This window comes from Globicephala melas, chromosome 20 (assembly GCF_963455315.2).
Source record: "Globicephala melas chromosome 20, mGloMel1.2, whole genome shotgun sequence".
NCBI lineage: Eukaryota > Metazoa > Chordata > Mammalia > Artiodactyla > Delphinidae > Globicephala > Globicephala melas.
This window is the reverse complement of record NC_083333.1, coordinates 39308807-39321072: the sequence shown is the minus strand read 5'-3', so window position 1 is coordinate 39321072 and position 12266 is coordinate 39308807.

The window sequence follows — 12266 nt, the reverse complement described above, 5'->3', positions numbered from 1 at the left end:
CGGGCTGGTGCCCATCACAGGAGGACCCATTGCCATTTCAACTGGGCAATCAGTCTACTCAATCCCCATGACCTTGCTGGCCTCTCTGGAGGGTTAATATAATTTCTTGGAGGAAAACTTTCTAAGCACATGGGGCCAGAGCTCCTCTCCCACTGAATATTTCCATGGCCCAGTGCAGCAGGATTGGGATTGAAATGGGAATGGACCAGAAAAACAATGTCCCCGCTGGCTTATTGCAAAGATGCCCAGGGTTCCCCCAGAAGGGGCCACAGGTCTCAGTTCTGCAGACTGGAGGCTGCACACATGTTCTTCATGAAATAGGCATCCTGTCTTCCAGAACAGGTGGCCAGGGTGTTGCCAGCTGGTAGAGGAGATGGGGTCATAGCCACAAACCACACTCACCTCTCCGCTTTGTCCAGGACTTACCTGTTGCACACACATCTCTCCTCTGAACCTCGCAACTCTCCTATTGTGGGTAAAGTAAGAATTATGCTCCACATTTTACTGAGGCTCAGAAAGATGATGCGAGCTGCTCAGAATCACACAGTTAAGAAATCGCAGGGCTTCCCTGATGGCGCAGTGGTTGAGAGTCCGCCTGCCGATGCAGGGGACGCGGGTTCGTGCCCCAGTCTGGGAATATCCCACATGCCGCGGAGCGGCTGGGTCCGTGAGCCATGGCCTCTGAGCCTGCGCGTCCGGAGCCTGTGCTCCGCAACGGGAGAGGCCACGACAGTGAGAGACCCGCGTACCGCAAAAAGAAAAAAAAAAGAAAGAAATGGCAGAAGCAGGAATTGCCCTTAGGTGTCTGGCTGTCCAGTCTGGAGCAGTTTGATGCAAAGGAAGAAGGAGCGCGGACTTTGGGGTTAGACAGGTCTGAGTTCAAATCTGAAGTTTGCCACTTCCCAACTGTGTGCCCTGGGGCAAGTCACCTCACCTCTCTGAGCTTCCATTTCCTCACCTGGGATGGTAGTTAAAGCTGCCATTCATCCCCTGATCTTAGCACCTCACACACATTCCCCAGTGGACACCCACAGAAGCCCTCGGAGGCAAGAGCTTTTCTCACCTTCTCCATCTTTCAGAAGAGGATTCTGAAGCACAGAGAGACTATGTAACCTGCACAAGGTCACACAGCTGGGAAGTGGAGGATCCAGGATTCAAACACAGGCAGCCTGACCCCACGGCATCAGAATGCCCACCCCACAGACGCTGGAGAATTTGAAATGAAATCGTTTATGTGAAGTGCGAAGTAGGTAATAGATACATGTGGCTCCCTTCCTAGTACATCTAGTTCTCAACCTCAGTGATTCCAAAGGGAGAGTGTGGGACTGCGGGGGGCACTGAGGAAATTCTACAGAAACAGCCTCGGGAGGTCCCTCGAGGGGCTGCAGGCTGTGAGGGCTCTGGAAGGAATCCACAGGGGGCTGGGAGGGAGGAAAGCCTTCCCGGGGGCCTGGCCCGCATGCTGTAATTGGATTCCTGTTCTGGCCTCCGCATCTGGCCAGGGACCCCATCCCAGGGAGGCCCAGAGTCTGGCCCTTTGCCCCTGGAAGGGTGGGCCCTGGGTCGTGGCGGGGGTGGGGGGGCGCTGAGAGGTCAGGAGGGGCACAGGGGGCCCTCTGTGCTGAGAAGGCAGGGCCCTGGCACCCCGGCGCCCGCACAGCTGCTGGCGTCTGTCAGCCTCCCTGCGGGGCGCAGCGGGGGGCCTGCCGGCCTCTACATCTTCCTGACAGGCCCCTCTTCTGAGGCCAGGAAACAACAACAATGATCCTCCCCTCACGGCGACCCGTTTGTTAGATGAAGGCCGAGCACCGGCACCTTTAACCTCCTCCAAGTCAGCGTGTCCCCGCCAAGGCCCCGAGGCCTGCGAGACAGAGGTGGATGGACGTGGCAGAAAGGACCCCTGCGCAGCCGAGGGGAGCAGGGCTTGCAGGAAGGGAGGGGACCCCATTTCGGCTTGTTGTTGGGGGAGGCAGGGGAGGAAGAGGAAAAGGCTGCATCAGGAGGAGGGTCCCCGAGGAGGACGCTGGGCCTGGCCAGACCTGAACCACCCCAAGGAACTTTCGGAATTTCCCCCATTGTGCTCGGCAGGCAGGCGTGCCCTTGGCGCCTGCAGACCTGCTTCCGCACTTGCCCCCCTCCCACCTGTGCCTGGACTTGAAGGGGTGTCAGGGGAGAACCCAGGGCCTGGAGGCAGGGACTCCGATTCAAGGTGTGGCCTTGCCCTTCTTCTGCTGTGTGGCCTCAGGCAAGTCACACCCCTTTTCTGAGCCTCAGTTTTCTCGCTGGCCAAGTAGAGATGACAGGACCGGCCTCCTGTGGCTGTTATGAGGATAAATGACCTGATGTCTGTGAAAAGAGCTGGCTGACTGTAAAGGGCGATGTACCTGGGGAATTATTATGTCTTCCCCTTCCTTACTCAGCTGGACTACGGGGCAGGTCACGGCTCCATGGAGGGTGAAGACAGCCCATCCTAGTGGCCTCCTCACCCCATACTTTCTTCTATGGTAACGTAACAGAGGGTCAAGATCATAGCCTTGGGAATCAGGAGAGCATGCGTTCAAATCCTACCTCTGCCACTAATAAACTGAATGGTTTTGGGCAACTCTATCACTTGAACCTCAGTTTCCTTTTTTCTTTTTTTTTTTTTTGGCCGTGCCGAGTGGCTTGTGTGATCTTTGTTCCCTGACCAGGGACTGAACCTGGGCCCCGGCAGTGAAAGTACCAAGTCCTAACCACTGGAGCGCCAGGGAATTCCTGAGCCTCAGTTTCTTCATCTGTACAGTGGGAATAAATTTTTTCTTCTTTCCCCGTTGGGTTGTTGAGAAGAGAGTGAGGTGATGTAGGAAATCTTGTGCCATAGCCTGGTGTACAGTGTTTAGTGATAACGTCTGGATATGATGATGAAAATACCTGAGGTTTTTGCCTTGAGGACAACTCCAGAAGGCCACCTGAGAGGGACAAGGTGAGGTCATTAACATTCACTCATGTAGCAGAACATGTGAATCAGATAAGACACCTGATCCCGAGCAAGACCACGAGGGATGGGAGGGGAGACAGACAAGCTCTAAATATGATGGAAATCATTTTGGACCAGAATGTTTATTGCTGGACCTGGGAATTATTTGGAATGTATATATCCTTTTTGTCTCAGAAAACTTGGAGGCAGAAGGGTTACTACTCGCCTATAGGACTTTTGTGAGGCTCAACCAATGAGATGGACAGGTCGGAGTTGAGTAAACCACGGAATACAGTCCTCACAACGGTCACAGATGCTCCCAGGAAGCTTCCAAGACATTTCAGGGGAATGTCCCAGGGGGACCTGATGACAGGGTCTTCCCCTAAATCCCAGAAAATACTGCGTTAATAATAGAGACAGTTCCCTCAGATGAAACTTCTCTCTTGTGTATATATTTTTTAAACCTTTGGTGCAAACGTCACTTGTCTGCTACCAAGATTGTGGGCAGATGACTGGAAGGCACAGTAATGCACACAGTGGCCTGCATCTGGACCCCAGCTCCCGGAGGTCACATGATCTCTGTTTCCTCAACTGAAAAGTGGAAGCTGGCTGTATAGACGATGTGCAGTAGGTGCTCAGTAAATGCACCCCTTCCAGAGCTTCTGTGCCTGAAGGAGTTAAAGGCACGTTGATCTCAAGGGAAGGCTCTAAGTTAGGGCAGCCAGAAAAAATACAGGGAGCCCAGTTAAATACATTCTATGCAATACTGGGGACACACTTAAGCTGAAAAAGTATTTGTTGTTTATATGGAATTCAAATTTAACTGGGTGTCTTTTTCTCCCCTCTAGGTCTGGAAACCCTAATCTAAGGCAAAACTAATCTTCAAGATGGAGAAGGCTCTGACCTTACTTTCTGAGTCGGGATATCTGCACTTTGACAGAAGGCTCTGGAAGGAAACTCTCAAGGGGGCATTCCAGGGGGAGGGGTGGTGGTCCGGTAGGTTTAACTTTGGCTGTGGGCTTTCTGGTTGCAAGAGGAGCCCAGGGTCCCCCAGGAAGGTCTCCCATGGAGGCCTTTGGAGTGAGACAAAGCAGACAGGAGGAGGGGGAGGAGGAAGGGCATGCAGGTGAAGGGAGTGAGGACAAAGGTGAGTGCCCTGGGCAGGAAGTGCTGAAAGAGAGAAGGAGGGAGGCCTGGGCCGGGCGCCAGCCTGGGAGACTCCCAGGCCCACTTCCCGGGGCGCACTTTTCCAGCCCTTGATGCAAGGCAGCAGTGCTATTATTTGGGGGAAAACCAGCTAACCAGATAGGACAGCAAACCGGGGATTTATGTGGTGTGGGAACAGCTCAGGTTTCCCTCACTGTTTATCCAGCAGTATTTTTTAAAACAGAAATCAGCACGCGGGTAACCACAGCTGTGAGTTACTGGCTCTGGCTGCGAGGTCTGTGAGGGCTGGGGGGGGGGGTGGTTTCCTCAAAGGTGCTTTGCTCTGCGTGGGCTTGGAAGGTGCTCGGGGCCAGGTGAAAAGAGTGGCCCTGGGCAGCTCCTGTGTCACTCTTTCTCCTTAGGACAAAGGGCAGCATCCCTGAGGGAACTGTGACTGTCAAGGCCTAAAGGCTTCGAGACCTCTAGGTCTAGGGGTCATGAACCCACAGGGGCCGGGGAGGGGTGGGTGGGCAAGTAAACACAAGCTAGGAGAGCCAGCTGGGAGCCACAGGGGTAGAGTGAGAGATGGGGGGGCCCAACAGCTGCTTGACACTGGCCAGTTTTGCCTTGCAAGATCTTGGCTTGGTTTAACCAGACTTTTTCTTTTCTTTCTTTCTTTCTTTTTTTTTTTTCAAAACCATGATTCTAGATTTTTAATGCAATCTCTCAATTTTTATTCATTTATTTATATTTATTTATTTTAAAAGGGAAATCTAGTTGATCTACAATATTATGTTAGTTTCAGGTGTACTACATAGTGATTTGACATTTGCATACATTCTGAGATGATCACCACGATAAGTCTAGTAACCATCTGTCCGCATACAAAGTTATTACAATATCATTGAATATATTCCTTATGCTTATTTATTTTATAACTGGAGATTTGTACCTCTTAATCTCCTGTACCTATTTCTGGCAACCACCCATTTGTTCTCTGTATCTATGAGTCTCTCTCTCTCTCTTTTTTTTTTTTGATACATTTATTTATTTATTTATGGCTGCGTTGGGTCTTCGTTGCTGTGCATGGACTTTCACTAGTTGCAGTGAGCAGGGACTACTTTTCATTGCGGTGCGTGGGTTTCTCATTGCAGTGGCTTCTCTTGTTGTGGAGCACGGGCTCTAGGCATGTGGGCTTCAGTACTTGTGGCACACGGGCTCGTAGTTGTGGCTCGTGAGCTCGAGTGCAGGTTCAGTAGTTGTGGCACATGGGCTTAGTTGCTCCACAGCACGTGGGATCTTCCCGGACCAGGGCTTGAACCTGTGTCCCCTGCATTGGCAGGTGGATTCTTAACCACTGTGCCACCGGGGAAGTCCTATGAGTCTCTTTTCATTTTGTTTTGTTTGTTTGTTTTGATTTTTAGATTCTACATATAAGTGAGATTGTACAGATTTTGTTTTGTCTTTGTCTGACTTAATTTCACTTAGCATAATACCCTTTAGATCCATCTATGTTGTCACAAACAGCAAGATTTCATTTTTTTATGACATATATATATATATATTTCACATCTTTATCCATTCGTCTGTCAATCGACACTTTGGTTGCTTCCATAGCTTGGCTATTGTAAATAATTCTGTAATGAACATTGGGTGCATATATCTTTTTGAATTGGTGTTTTCATTTTCTTTGTGTAAATACCCAGAAGTAAAGTTCCTGGATTGTATGGCAATTCTGTTTTTACTTTTTTGAGGACCCTCCATAGTTTTCCATAGTGGCTGCTCCCATTTACAATCCCACCAACAGTGCACGAGTGTTCCCTTTTCTCCATATCCTCACCAGCACTTGTTATTTTTTGTCTTTTTGTTGATAGTCATTCTGACAGGTGTGAGGTGGTATCTCATTGTGGTTCTGATTTGCATTTCCCTGATGATTAATGATGTTGAGTATCTTTTCATGTGTCTGTTGGCCATCTGTATGTCTTCTTTGGGAAAATGTCTATTCAGATCTTCTGCCAATTTTTTTTTTTTTTTTTTTTTTGGCGGTATGCAGGCCTCTCACTGCTGTGGCCTCTCCCATTGCGGAGCACAGGCTCCGGACGCGCAGGCTCAACGGCCATGGCTCATGGGCCCAGCCGCTCCGCGGCATGTGGGATCCTCCCGGACCGGGGCACAAACCCGCGTCCCCTAAATCAGCAGGCGGACTCTCAACCACTGCGCCACCAGGGAAGCCTCTCTGCCGATTTTTTAATCAGGTTTTTTCCTTGTGTTTGTTTGTTTTTTCTGATGTGGTAATTGTATGATCTCTCAGTTTTTAAATATTGGTAATGAATTTAAAACACTGCTAGTCAGAGAATTCCCTGGAGGTTCAGTGGTTAGGACTCAGGGTTTTCACTGCTGAGGGCCTGGGTTCAATCCCTGGTCAGGGAACTAAGATCCCGTAAGCTGTGCAGTGCGGCAGAAAAAAAAAAAATGCCCGTGGGCACAATTTGGTTCTTTTTTTTTTTTTTAACATCTTTATTGGAGTATAATTGCTTTACAATGGTGTGTTAGTTTCTGCTTTATAACAAAGTGAATCAGATATACATATACATATATCCCCATATCTCTTCCCTCTGGCGTCTCCCTCCCTTCCACCCTCTCTATCCCACCCCTTTAGGTGGTCACAGAGCACTGAGCTGATCTCCCTGTGCTATGCGGCTGCTTCCCACTAGCTATCGATTTTACATTTGGCAGTGTATATATATCCATGCCACTCTCTCACTTTGTCCCTCAGAATTTGGTTCTTGAACTGCCACTTTGCAATTTCTGGTCTCCTCCAAGTCTGCCTGCTCCCATTTTACAGATGACGAAACCGAGGCCCAGGGTGGCCTAGTGACTTGCCCAGAGCTGCACAGGTTGCTGTTGGGAAAACCGTGGGTCCAGGAAGCCTGTGCAGTGTTCCTTGCCCAAGCTAGCAGTTTTGTTGGCTGAGCCCGAGGTCTTACCAAGCAATTCTCAAGTGCTTCCCATGTATCTCTCATTTGCACAGACGTGACATTCACAAACACATCCGTAACCTACTCGATTCTAGCAATGACCCTGAGGGAGCCGGGCTGGCATTAATCCATTTTTGTACAGGTGGGGAAACCGAGGCTGGGAGAGGCTAGGTGACTTGCAGGGTCAACAGTCTTAGAAAGAGCTGCAGCTAGGGCCTCCAATGACCGATCCATGATTTTTCCAGCCCCCAAATACTGTCATCTTTGGGGGATTCAGCCTGAGATGCATAGTAAACCCCTCCTAAAAGGGAACAGAAAATGGATGGGATACTTGGGTAAACTGAATGTTCTTCGTAACTTAAAGTTAATTGAAAATCCATAGGTTATCAATTTTCCAAGCAAGAGAATAAAATAGAAGATATTTCAAAAAGCAATTATACTAGGCATGGTTTAATCTTTCTTTGATGATTCCGAAGGCATTTCAGGGGAATGTAATGCCTTGGGGTATCGTTACGAACACTAATAATTACTGTGTAGGGCTGTGAGACAAGTTCTCATCAATTTCCTCCTGGCTATTTGGGGGTGTTCTAAAAGATCGTAGCCCACAGTGGTGAGCGTGTGTCTGTGTTCCTGATGCTCTTTCCATCTTTGCCTGTTTCAGGGTGGCCTTGTGGAAAGACCAGTGTCCCAGGAGAGATCTTGCTGCGTTTCATCTGTAAAATGGGGATAGTGCTGACTCCTTCTATACTCACTGTATGAGGTTCTACTTAGAGGATCTCAGATCTCACAGCATCAGAGCAGGAAGGAGTTTCCGATCATAGGGTACATCAGCTTCATTTTACCAGGGAGGAGTCTGAGGCCCAGAGAAGTTAGGGGCCTTGTCCAAGATCACACAGCCAGGGAAGGGGTGTTGGAATCTGGTTTTTCTGCTTTCTAGACTTTCCTGAATACCACATTGAGGCAGAAAAGACCTGTAGGAACTGAAAGATTAACACACAATTACACGTGCCAACAGAGACACACGGGGTCTCTCTGGCCACAGAGAGGAAAAGCTCAGATCTCCCCAGCCAATTCTGAGGAGGCTGTGAACCCCTTAGTTCAGTGCAGGGAGGAACCCAGGTTAGGGGGTAGGGTAGCTGAGACACCCCTGTGAGATTTATGGTTTCATGAAAGTCAGAGCATTTTAAAATGTGGTAATTTTGAGTGTGCAGCCTCCCAGGGCCCTTCTTCTTTTAATTGAAGAAATAAACAATCTCCCCTAAGGTATCCTTGGCCAAGGGGAAAGGCAGGGGCAATGTTGACTGAGGAGGGGGCAGCCTGGGAGGACACTGGGTCATGGAGAAGTACAATAGCCAAAGAGCTAGCTGGCCTGGCCTGAGCCCCAGGGGAGGCAGGTCACAAGGGGTATGCCACACATATCAACATGCGGACACACCTGCACACCTCCTGCCTGGGCCCTGAGAGTCCCTACGTAGAGCACACACATACGCAAAATCAAATACAGAGCGGCTCAGCGCACCAGAAGCTGTATGTGTGTCTGTGGCGGATGCTCTCAGAGCAGCTACTGGGTGACCTACTCACGCTTAGGGCAGAGCGCTCGTCATCTGGGCAGAAATACCAGAGCAGAGGCAGACACACACGGCACAACCACAAATGCTTGATCTAGGTACTCCCACCTGCACACACACACCACTAGACACACTAGAAGGCACGTCAGGACGGAAGTGTCCCCACATCCCTCTCCCTCTACACATAGGAATGTTCACCCTCCCCAACCCTCTAAGGAACGGTTTTATCAGTCCAAGTTCTCAGACAGCTGGACACAAGAGATGAGCTCTGAAACCCCGATGTACATGGGCGCTCTGGTCTCTCACACACGTGCACGCACACTCGCATGCGCACACTGACGCGTGTCCTCAGCCTTTGGGTTAGTTTTGCTGGTTCCATTTTCAAACAATAACAGCATTCATCTCCTCTGTCAGCTTAACCCACAACCCAACTCCCACGTTCGGCACACAAACAGTTAATGTCCCAGTTCTTGGACCTTCAAAGCATCTCACACCCTGGTCAAAGGGTCCTGCTTTATAATCTCTGGAGGAGCTTCCACCTATTATACAAGGAAAAGAAGAGTAAGAAAAACGGGTTCAGGGTTTAAAGTGGAAACATTTTGGAGCTAGGGACTGGCCCTGGGCCCTACGGCGCCATCTGGTGGTGGGAATAAGAACTGCAGCGCATTCTACAATGAACCCAGGTCTAAGCTTTGACCTCTTCCAGAGTGTGAGGACATGCTTTTGACCTTAGAATGGTGGGGGGAGGATGGGGTATCAAGCCCCTGTGGCGTCTGTGGCCCCACAGCTGCATGCAGACACAGAGGGTGGGAAGAGAGCTACCTGCTGTTTACTGAACCCCTCCCCTCCAAAGCACCCCAGGCTTATGTCGGCCCCAGCTTCTGTTTTCTGGATTTTAAATGGAAGATAAAGCCGGGGGGGGTGGACAGCTGTCCCCACTACAGGCCCGAAGTGTCCCCTTCCAGTGAGACCCAGTGGCAGAACTGGAAGGCAGATTCTATCAGGGCCTGCATCTGCCTTGTTCACCTGCCCGGGCCCAAAAAAATCACCCGGCACAGTACCTGCCACAGGCAGAATCTCTAATATGGAGAAAAGAATTCCTGTCTTACTAAGTTCAGGCATGGCCTCTCCGAAAAGGTGACATTTGAGCAGAGACCTGATGGAAATGAGGGATGGAGGGAGCATGCTGAAATCCAGAAAACAGTCTGGGCCAAGAGAGCAGCACGTGCAAATGCCCTGAGGCACAGGGGCACTTGGAGACCCCAAGGAATGGCAAGGAGGCTGGAAAAGAGTGAGCGAGATGGAGAGTGGTCAGAAATGTAGTCAGAGACATAGCTGGGGGGGGGAGGGGCGCACTACTACACACTGCTACCCATCTTGTTCCAAAATGGAAATGAAGGCAGCTCTGGGCATTCTCCGTGAAGAAACTGCCAGGGACTCAGTACCACCCTGAACACTTGGTGATACAAAATGATGAGTCCCTTCCTCCACCTGTCATACAGTCCGATTTCAGAGATGAGACATATTCATATGAATAATAACAAAGGATATAAGAGACCCAAGCATATAAGAAACACAGCAAACAGTGTGGCATCCGTAGGCACTGGAGGCCTGGAAGGTCACTTGGGCTCCGAGTAGCCCCAGAAGTCATCATGGAGGACACGAAGGTGTAAGCCTGGCATGGCAGCATGGAGGAGAGGGGAGAGGGCAGTCAGGAGGGGGCACAGTCTGGGCAAAAGATGGCAGGGGATGGGGAGTGTCACTTTGAGGATAAAATCTGCCACGTTTCAGGAACAATAGAAAATGTCTCGATCATTTATTGAACATGTATTTACTGAGCCAGGCACTGTTCCCCAGTTGAGCCCCTTCCCGGCGGGGTGACCCATGCTGAGTCCACAAACCTCTCTGAACCTTAAGGCAGCATGGTAACTACACCACGAGCAAAGGCGGTGCACCCACGGGGCCTACAGTGACAGGCCGGGTGCTGTGGTGGCGATAGGAGGCTTGCCCAGGAGCTCGCAGTCCAGAGAAGGGAAGATGGCAGATCCATTAACCCCAGAGACAGACTGGGACTCGAGGCTGAGAATGGGTGAGCAGAGTGGGGTTTGTGGAAGGACAAATGGCCCAGCAGGACAGGGCTGGGGTCCACACTCAGGATGAAGCGGCCTGACCTGCCTCCCCCGCAATGCACTTTCCAAGCAGGCTTGTCCCTCCAAAACACAGGAGTGGAAATTTCAGAGAACCCATCTCATTCTCCCTGCGCTGCTCAGAGAAGACGACTGTAAATGTAAGAACACTTGTCAACCCACAGACAGGCACTGAGCACCTCCCTAGGAGATCAGAGAAGAGGCCCTGGCCTGGGAGCTCCTGCAGGTGGTCCTTGGGGGCCCCACGGGGCATCCTAACATCAGGGCAGTGGGGAACAGGAACAAGCCAGAAGGAGCGGTTCTGGTGGAAAGCAAGGAGAGAGGATGTTGGAAGGGTCGCTGAGAGGCAGAATGCAGAATGGAGAATGTGGGGTGATGAGTCAGAGGGCACTGGAAGGTGCTGAAGTCGTTTGTGTGTGTGGGGGGGTGGGGGAGATGAGTGTTTGCACAGGGCATGGAGCTGCCCCAAGGGTGGGCTAGGGGCAGGACCTGGAGGGGGAAGGAGGCTGTAGGAGGGGGAGGGGAAGGCAGCAGGGAGGCCAGGGCCACCGAGGACTCTGCAGGAGGCATCTGTGCCCATTAATGGTCCCTGGGGAAGCAGCTCTGGATTCAACAGGTCTCTGGAATGCTCCTCGGGCTGCTCCTTGAATTACTGCCACAAGCCCCCCGGGTCTGGGGGTCGCATAAATTCAGGGGCGGGGCACACCTGTATTTGTCGGGAGCAGTCCAGCCCGCCTTGCCTATTGTCGCTGAACAGGTCACTGAACTTGCAGAGCAATCAGATCCCAGGCGGGAGGGGCCCGAGGACAGAGCAGGCCCTCCCCCCACTGCCACCCCGAGGATGGGCACGGCCTGGTGCTCCTCTGGCTGCGAACACGTCTGCTTTTCTTTCTTCACTTGGGAATCAGAAAGAAGGTTCGAGGCCTGGCTTTGCCCCTCACCGGCTCTGGGACCAGGGTCATGCCTGATGACTTCTTGGAGCCCCCTAACTCCTGTAAGCCCGTGAATCCAGGAGGCGGCTGCTAACACTGTCTTCAGTGTTCCAACTTCTCTGGTTTAAAAACCCTTTCTCCTCTGACATGGACACCCCCCCACCTTGTGACCCTGCACTCACTCCCACCTCAGAGGGGTCAGGCTGTGGTGAAAGGTCAAGGTGAAAGGTCATGAGTCCTGCTGCTGCTGCCGCTGCCCTGGGGTGAGCAAGATTCCCAGGCAGCTCCACTTCCAGAGACTCTGAGGCCCCAGGCAGGCCACGCAGACACTGCCCCAGGGTCGGGTGGAGGACGTGTGTGCCTCTTTCCTTGCCAAAGCAAGGCATGGTGGTGGTTGCTCCCAGATCCCAGACCACAACAAAGTCCTGCCGGCTCCCACCGCTGTGCAGTCAGTTGGCTTCTTCCAGGCCTGGGTCACCTGTCCCTGCCCTGGAGAAGAGTTTACACCGTGAATCCCTCCTCGACCAGAGGAGCCTGGG